Here is a 9,073-nt window from a genome sequence, read left to right as displayed (position 1 = left end):
TGCAGATGAGAAGCGTGGTATCCAAACTATGCTCTGCAAAGGGCTGATGAGCAACGCATAGGTGGCATTTCAGAAAGCAGGAGCTCACCAAGACTAAAATTCCAGTAATAATTTAGTGGCATCAGCAAGTACATTGGGCTCTGGTCTTGTTTAGTCCCTAGGGAATCAGCACACAAATAAATCATGTTCCTTGGCTAAAACACAAAATACTTCTGCATAGATTAAAAATAGGATCTGTAACGAATGGATTTGTCTTTATTTTCAGGGCCATCAATCACTGCTGCTATGAGCTGTGCAGCACGATGTGACTGGAGCTCAGCAGAAGAGGTACTTCTTGTCCCCTCAGTGCTGCCTCACCTGTTAGCACTTCCAAAACACTGGAGGTTCTCTTTCTATCTTGTTTAGGAACTTTGTTCAACAACTGGGAAACTCTGCTCTGTGCTTTACATACCAGCTAGTAGCAAGCTGCAGTAAAAAAGGAGCAAAGCAGTGTGCTGCCTCCTACAGTTTGCTTTGTTTTCAGTCCTCTGCTGAATTTCAGAGTGAAACTTTCCTTAGCAGGCTCTGCAAAGGAAGGGCTGCCTGCAGAGCCACAAATGTGCTTCATTCAGAATTTCAATCTCAAACAACATAAATCAGTAAACAAAATGCTTGTCTCTAACAAAACCAAATAGCAACCCTTAATGGTCTCCTCTTGGATTCCTACTTCATTCTTTCCACCCTGCAAGTCATGAGAAACCAGTGCTCCCACTAAATAAGACCGTATCTAAAACCCAGATAGGCCATCTCAGCAGATTTTTTTTTCTTTCAAAGCATAACGAGACACAGCTTCAGTTCACTTCTGCAGAACAGAAACACGCACACACAAAGCTCGCTCTCTCCAAGCCCAACTGAGCAAACTTTTTTCCCCCCATGCTTTTTAACAAGATATCCATCGCTGTTATGAAGTCACACAATGTCTTCAAATGCACACAGAGGGCTTTTAACTTCTGGGAAGCTCAGAGGAGTAAATGAACTCGAACACTCACCAAAAACATTCGGCCTAAATCAGGAAGAAGTCCTTTTACAAAGCTGGAGGAACATGCTGTTACAGAGAACTGGTTGCAGATGCTTTTTATAAACAGCAGTCAAAATTCTTTGTAATGCCAGTAAGTGACAGCACTGCACAGTATAGTTACTTTCACACTGAATGTATTTTCTGATTTATTAGCTAGACATTTCCTGCTTTTAGGGGCTCCGCAGCCCAACTGCCATTAAGAACTCATTGGTTTCCGGGGCATTTCTTTTTTGTTTCTCTGTTTTCAGCACAACCACCTGAAATCATTCATTTCACATAGCCAAAGAGTCTTTCTCCAAAGTAATTTCCAGCAGTTGCTCTTCCCACTCAGTGGGAAATCTCACAGACAACAAGAGCCTCCCAAAGTCAGCCTGAATGAGCAAGTGCTGACTGCCCCATCATCTGGCTTCATCTCCTGCACTGACACAAAGCAATAGTGAGATCTGCTCCAGCTGTAACATAGCATTCTCTGCTGCTTTTTTTGTTTTTGTTTTTGGAGGTGGATTCTTTTGTTTGTTTCATATGCAGATATTCAATATTAGTTATGCTGGAAATGATTCCCACAGTTATAAAAAGTAACATAATATGAAAGTGTTTGTTTCCTTAAGCAAACTCACTTTTTGGACCCACCTGTGACTTGTAATGACCACGTGTGGCAGTTGATTTGACCACGTCCTCCTTACCAGCAGGCAAGATCTCTTCTGTAACGCATGCAGCATTGCCACCCAAGCAGAAATTCAGATTCTTAAGGGCAGACTTAACCTATTTTAAAACAATCAGAAAAAGAAACAATTACCAGGCCTGTCAATGTCCTATTTGTTAGGCAGGAAACTCATTTACAAACATTAGAGAATAATCTCCCATGCTGTTGTTAGTGATAAGCAGCTCATTCAGTTCCTGCAATTCGCATGTGTGCCATTTCTCCAACGTGAGCCACTGCAGGGTACAGTAAAACAGTGCCCACAGCAGCCAGTCTGCACAATACAAAACTGTTGGGTTTCTTCCTAGCTGACACAAAACTTTAATTGGTGGAAGAAATGAACGGGGAAGTGGCTGTTCTAAAGGCTGAAACAAATCAAGCTAGGATGTGCGACTGTCATGTCATGGGCAGTTCTTACAACTTCACACAGCATTTACTCTTCTAAAGGAATCAGATTATGTCAGATGATGCCCACATCCAAACGTGGCTGAATGGGAGAGCTATGGATTTACCCAACCTGTTGTCCATCCACAAACCTGCTACAACATTTCATGCAGCACACACAGAAGTTTTCACTCTTCTCTTTCCCAAGGCCCTGTTGGAAACAGGCACTAAGAGCACGATGAATTAGTTCACCCACTCCTGACTGTCAGCTTCCTTGGGATTCTTACAGCATTTCCATCACCATGCAGCAGAGAAATGCGCTCAGACTGACAGCAAAGTCTGGCAGAACAGCTCTGCAGGAGGTGTGCAGGTACCTGTGCCTCTTGAAAGAGCAGAGCTTGCTGCTCTCACATCAGCTGGTACAACATACAGCCGTACAGCAAGGGAAGGGCTGCAGTGACTCAACTCCTGGCTCTGCAGAAAGCCCTGCAGCTCCCCTAAGGAGGAAGATCGTGCTCCCAGTACTTAAGCTGAGCTAAGCCAGAAGGCTCAGCACTGAAGCGATTCAGGTGCACACAACTGCTCCGAGGCACCAACTTTTTACACAGCTTCCTTTCAGAAGAGATGCCTGGTAATATCTTCCCACCACCTGCGATGGTTTGTTCAGTCAGTGTGTCTAAACTGTTAATCTTGTCTGACCTTTTAACCGGGATTCTCACAGGGCCGGTTGATAGCTGAAATCTCAAACAGTCCATTTGCATCTCAAAACAGTCGCTACTTCGAGCATTCAAGGCAGTGCAGGAGTCGCATTAAAGTTCACAACCTGAGGGTGCTACGTTAGAGCTTTGTTAGAAGCAATGCTTTAAAGGAGCACTGCCAGTTTGGGTTTTGTTCAACTGACAAATTTTTTCATGGAGCACTTGAACACGCCCTGAATTTTTACACAGCTTTAAGTTGTGGGAGGTTATTTTTATTGTGGGTTTTTTTTTTTCCTTCTGACATTGAGCCAAGAGCAAGAAGATGAGCGACCACAACCCAATACCTGATGGCAACAAGCTGTTCTGTTAGCAGGGAAAACTGACCACCCGCTTCTTGTTCTCACCCCACCCCATTTCACAGATGTCCAGAGCTCACCAGAAGAGTGACACGCATCTTGACAAAGTAACCCACGTATCCTACAGAAATGCAATCCCACAACTCTTCACACCAGTGTAACATCTGCTAATCCTCCCATTTTTCAAATTAATACTTTTTTTTTTTTAATTAACACTAGAAACTCCAAATGAACCTTGCCAACAGTGAGCACTATGTGTATGTACAGCCCACCCTACTGACACAGATCCCAGAGATAAGGTTACATGGCTGCACCCCCTGCAAAGCCTGAAGGCCCTCGCTTCTCTTTTTGGCACATCTGCTTTGGACTTGTTATATTTAGGCCTACCTGCTTTACAAAGCCACAAGCCAAGGTCTGTTGTAGAACAGATCCCCAGTTTGCTCCTCAGTTCCAGCTTCATGAATGCATTATCCTTGGAACAGCACACCAGTACCTTTGTGAGGCTCTTCTTCCAAAGGACAGCATGCAGAACAATCCCACAACATTAAAGATCTGCAAACCAGGACCGTGACCCAACGCCACAAGCCCTTCAAACCGTGCAGTCCCACCACTCCTAAGTACATCTGCACACAACAACACAGGCCTCCCAGCCTTACTCAGAGGTGTCTGGGGACGGGTTGGTTTACAGAAGGCTTAACACACTCATCCCCAATTAGAGAACTGCTCTTTACAAAGCACTGATATCAAGCTGCCAATCGTAAAAACAGAAAACCCAACTCAGCTGTGAGATGCCATCATCTCACAGTCCCAATCTGGGACAGCTGAGGAAAGGTGTTACAAAGGCAGCTTGTTACTCATCACCAAGCAGCCCATGACTCCACCATCGCAGCAAGCAAACACACTTAAGCAGAGACACACAAGGGACCTCCATGTAAACAACTGACTTTTTACCCCAACTTCTAATCGCTACGACAAATGCAAACGTGGCCAAAATATTACAGATAAGAGCACAAGATGTAGATGGTATCCCTTCAAATGTACTCTTGGTACTAATATACTCTCAGTAAGTCTTTTCATTTAGGAATACAAAACTTCAATTAAAGTTAGGAAATACTTGTCCAGATGTGTTGGATTATCAACTGCAATTTAACCTCCCAAATGAGGTGTTTTTAGTTATTTTTTAAACAAACATGTAATTAAGTCACTGACAATTTCAGCATTTTACCATAAAAGCCTTTGAAGTTATAAACCAACAACTGGGGCCAAATAAAAAAATCTTCAACAGAACAAGGATTAGCATGTGTCACACATCATTAGAGATTCCTGTATCTCAATTTCTACTACTAAGATGAGATAGAAAGCTCCTTTTCCACTTGGTCACTTCTCCAGCTTGTGAAACCCAAGCAATAAATAGATGTCTTCAAGTTTGCAGGCTTGAGCACATCAGGTCACAGTGCTGTTCGACAGCTTTAAACTGTCTCCCAGCAGAAATTAATGGGGGAACTATTACCTGTTACTCAGTTTCTCCAAGTTTTTCAGCGTCTTCAAGTACAACAGCAAGAGCCCTCAAGTTTCCCAACCACTTTGTGAGGCTCACAGCACGACCCTCACTAGAAAGCTCTGCAGGTGCACGTTAAGAGGTTTGTGCGTGGAGGTTTCTCAGCTACTCATCACACCCAAACTCCTGCGAGGCTGAGCGCTGCCGGACCGACAAACGACTGAGCTTCAAAGTGCAGCATCATAGCAACCCGAGCAAACGCTGCACTGCAAAAATCGCTTCTCTGGATTGTTTCGCAGCTTCCTTACGGACACCTACCACCTCTCCCGACCAACGAACACGCACAGGAGCCTCACCCCGCGGTGAGAAGCGGCTCCCGCCGAGTCAAAGCTGCTCAGCCCTCCTCCCCTCCCTCTCCCCGAGGCGGGCGGCTGTGGGGCAGCGGGAAGCAGCGCAGGCACCGCCCGGCAGCCCCGCGCTGCTCACCTCCCCGGGGCGGCACGCACGGCGCTGCCAGGCTGTGGGGCTGCGTCCCTCCTCCACCCGTCCAAACGGCGGGACGAACGCAGCAGAACAGCAGCGGTTTTCGGGCTGCGGGCTTGGAAGCGGTCCATAGAGACGAAGTGTCAGCGCTGGCGCTGAGAGATTTCTGCACGGAGATATTCCCGGGCAGAGAGGTCCCAGAGCTGCACGGCACGGGTTGCTCGCCCTTGAGTGCCACCTCAGGTACACGCTCTGCCAAATAGCTCTGCAACAGCTAAAATCCGCCCCTAGCAAGCAAAGATTTCACACTGCCAAAGGTCCTGCTGCAGAAGTGAAAGAAACACCGAGCTTACATGTTTGGTCTTCTTGCTTTACAACCAGTCTGTGCCATGTAACGTCTGATGTCACTGCAGGACCAGTATGTGGAAGTACTATGGGAATTGTAGTTTCCTCAGCTGGGCAATAGCTGCACAGTGCAGGACCCAGGGGCCTGGGAGCAGCCTCCTTCTTACAGAGGTTTGCAGGAACTGCTGGCAAATGCAGATTACCTCCTTTAGTTGGGAACTGTTTCTCAAACAGGAAAAAGCATTCTGGTCGTTTCAGCAAGCGTGCACCTTCTTCTCACAGAAAAAGGAGCTTCTAAGCAACCACTTTCTGGTGATCACATGCTTTCAAACTCTTCTAGTTGTAACCAGGAAGCACCACCCAGCAAGGAGATATTAATTGCTGCAAGGTGTAACAGCGCTCCAGTTGAACAATAAGGGAGTTCTTACAACAAGCTCATTGCCTCTTGTACCCCTGGGGGTTTGGTTTCTCTACAAGGAAAGATAACTCACCCAAACGAATGCTTTTGTCACTGCTCACGATGCATCTGCCACTTGGATTCCTATTGGGCTCACTCAGCCAAGTAATTGTGAAGACTCAGTGAGCAAATGCAGCCCTCGGCTTCCTGCAAGAAGAGTTAAAAGTTAAGGCTACTCCAGTCAAAGGCTTTCCTGCAAGATCAAGTGCTGCACCTGACCCAACTCCTCCCACTTTCAGTCAAATACCTCTGTTGCATATGGATTATCACCTTTTACACATATTTCCTTAGTAAATAAGTTTTTTTTTTCCTACAACTCCATGCCTTAATTCAGAACCTTAATAACGAACGCTGGTGTTTCCCTCACACCATGTGCTATGATAGAATAAAGAATCATAGAATGGCCTGGGTTGTAAAGGAGCACAGTGCTCATCCAGCTCCAACCCCCTGCTGTGTGCAGGTCGCCAACCAGCAGCCCAGGCTGCCCAGAGCCACATCCAGCCTGGCCTTGAATGCCTGCAGGGATGGGGCATCCACAGCCTCCTTGGGCAACCTGTGCCAGTGCCTCACCACCCTCTGGGGGAAAAACTTCCTCCTAACATCTAAACTAGGAAAATAATAGTTTAAATTAAGAAATCCATACAGACAACAGAAAAGGCTATCAGAGCCTCTTTCATCTTTAAATAATAATAAAATAGCTATTCTGGTAAGTTGATTGCTATAATAAAAAAAAAAAAAAAAAAAAAAAAAACAACAGATCAGTTGCTGGGATGTGTCATCCATCATCAGCCGAGTATTACTGCAAAGTCTTGAGACTGAAATAAAAGGAAAGCATGGCGCCAGCAAGCTGCTAGCAAACCTTTCCAAAAACCTCAGTTTATCCTTCAGCCGAGTTAAACCTAAAAACATACATTTCTCATCCTGAGCAATAACACTGAGGCGCTTCCCATGCTCCAAGATGCATCTCGCAGAATATGAGAAAGCTCCCATGACAGCTACAAGTGCTACAGTAGGAATCAGAAAACTCTTCTGAGTTCCTGGACGGCTTCATGCAGGCAGACTGAAAACTAGAGATCTTAGAAGGATGATATTTAGAGATTGTATATATCTTGTCTGTCCCCAGGGTGTTCTCACTAAGTTACAGTGACTTCACCTCACTTTCACGGAATGATTTGGGTTGGAAGGACCTCAAGGATCATGAAGCTCAGACACCCCACCACAGGCAGGGCCACCAACCTCCCCATTTCATACCAGCCCAGGCCGCCCAGGGCCCCATCCAACCTGCACTCCAGGGATGGACGGGGCATCCACAGCCTCTCTGGGCAGCTGTTCCAGCACCTCACCACTCTCAGAGCAAAGAATTTCCCCCCAACATCCAACCTTAGTCTCCCCTCCCTGAACTCCAAACCATTTCCCCTTGTCCTGCTGTTATCTCCCCTTTCCAAGAGTTGATTCCCCTCCTGTCTGTAGGCTCCCTTTAGGTACTGGAAGGCTGCAATGAGGTCACTCCGCAGTCTTTCCTTCTCCGGGCTGAACAAGCCCAGCTCCCTCAGCCTGTCTTCATAGGGGAGGTGCTGCAGCCCCCTGCATCATCATCATCATCATCAAGATCCATCACTGCAGCGCTTCCCAGTGATAACATTGCTAAAATACACTGAAGAACTTCCCACAGCACTTGACCTGCCCCAAATACTAAGTTATTCCTGACATCATGGCCTATAGAAAACAAGGCCATCCTTTCCAAAAACCCTCAGCCCTTGCTGACATTATCACTGCTCTCCCTTTGGTTACCCTCCACAGAGCTGTGCTGGCACAGAGTGAAGGCAACCGTCCTCCTCCACATCTGCTGCAGGTAAATTTAAGGCCCTCAGCACACACAGACACAGCAGGAAGCTTCACACTCACTGCCAGGCTTCCAGAAGAGCACATTTGCACCGACGTTGCCAGTAACACAGAGTGAATACAAGTGTTCCAGGCAGTTTGATCCCCAGCCACGCTCTGAGGAGGGACTGAGGAAACAGTGCAAACATTCCCAGTGTTATGGCAACACAAACAGCGCTGACACTCATCTTATGGATACGGATAAACCCCACCAGCTTCAAACAGAGCCTGACAGCAAACCCTGCTCTTGTTCGACCTGGACAAGGGGGAGGAAAGAGAGGAAATCCAGACACAAATAATAACAACAATAAAAAAAATATGAATTGTTTCTGCTCGCTTGAGAACAGCACGTTACAGAAGAGCCCTTTCGGAAGGGCTCACCACCTTTATAAAACACAAATGGCTGAGAAAATTCTGAAGCCAAAACACAGCAGATCTCATTGCTTCCACGCAGCAAAAGCCACGCTTCCAACAGCAGCACCTACACCTCCAGCTCCAAGCAATAACACCCGAACTGCCCTCGTTGCTTGGGTGGGAGCAGACAGAGCTGGACTTAGCAGCTGTGAAACAGCCAGGAGCAGCGTGGTGCACCTGCAAATACAGCCTTTATTCACACCCAACCTCGCTTTCAGGGATCCCCATACACTCTCCCTGTCCGCCTCCTCAGCACGCAGCACAGCAGCAGCCTCACCTCAGCCCCATGAGCCGCAGGGCTGAGGGGCGCGCGCTGCCCGCCACCATTTTATCCTCCCCGCCACGCGGGGCTCAGCGCCTCCCCCTTCCCCCCTTTTTCCCGCCCAGAGCGCGCGCCTTTTCCCGCCTCCTCAGCGCGTCTCCCTCAGAGCCCTGAGGAGAATCTGCTGACCGAACGCACGCACAGCTTAAAGCGTCTCCAAGTGCTTTACTGTTACTGTGGAGCAGCGCTTCCTACCAAAACCACGTCTCCCCATCCCCTACCTCCTTGTTCTCACCGGGTGAACCGTTGTCATTGTGGCGATTGAGAGGAGGAAAAAAAAAAGCATCCCGTTGATTTCAGCAGAACCAGGTGATTCCCATGGCTTTGGAGGTTAGGAGCGACCCGAGTGCTTACGAAGCTCACGGGCTGACGATTGGACCAGATGATCTTACTGGTCTTTTCCAACCTTAATGATTCTAAGATAAGTTTTTTTTTGTCAGAACAGCCCTTCTGCTGCCGACCCCTCCTGGCACTCATG

The sequence above is a fragment of the Centrocercus urophasianus genome, unplaced genomic scaffold (genome assembly GCF_019232065.1).
Source record: "Centrocercus urophasianus isolate 14NV4802_14NV808 unplaced genomic scaffold, USGS_Curo_1.0 seq_16, whole genome shotgun sequence".
Lineage (NCBI taxonomy): Eukaryota > Metazoa > Chordata > Aves > Galliformes > Phasianidae > Centrocercus > Centrocercus urophasianus.
The sequence above is the reverse complement of the archived record's forward strand: the minus strand, read 5'-3'. Positions refer to the sequence as shown.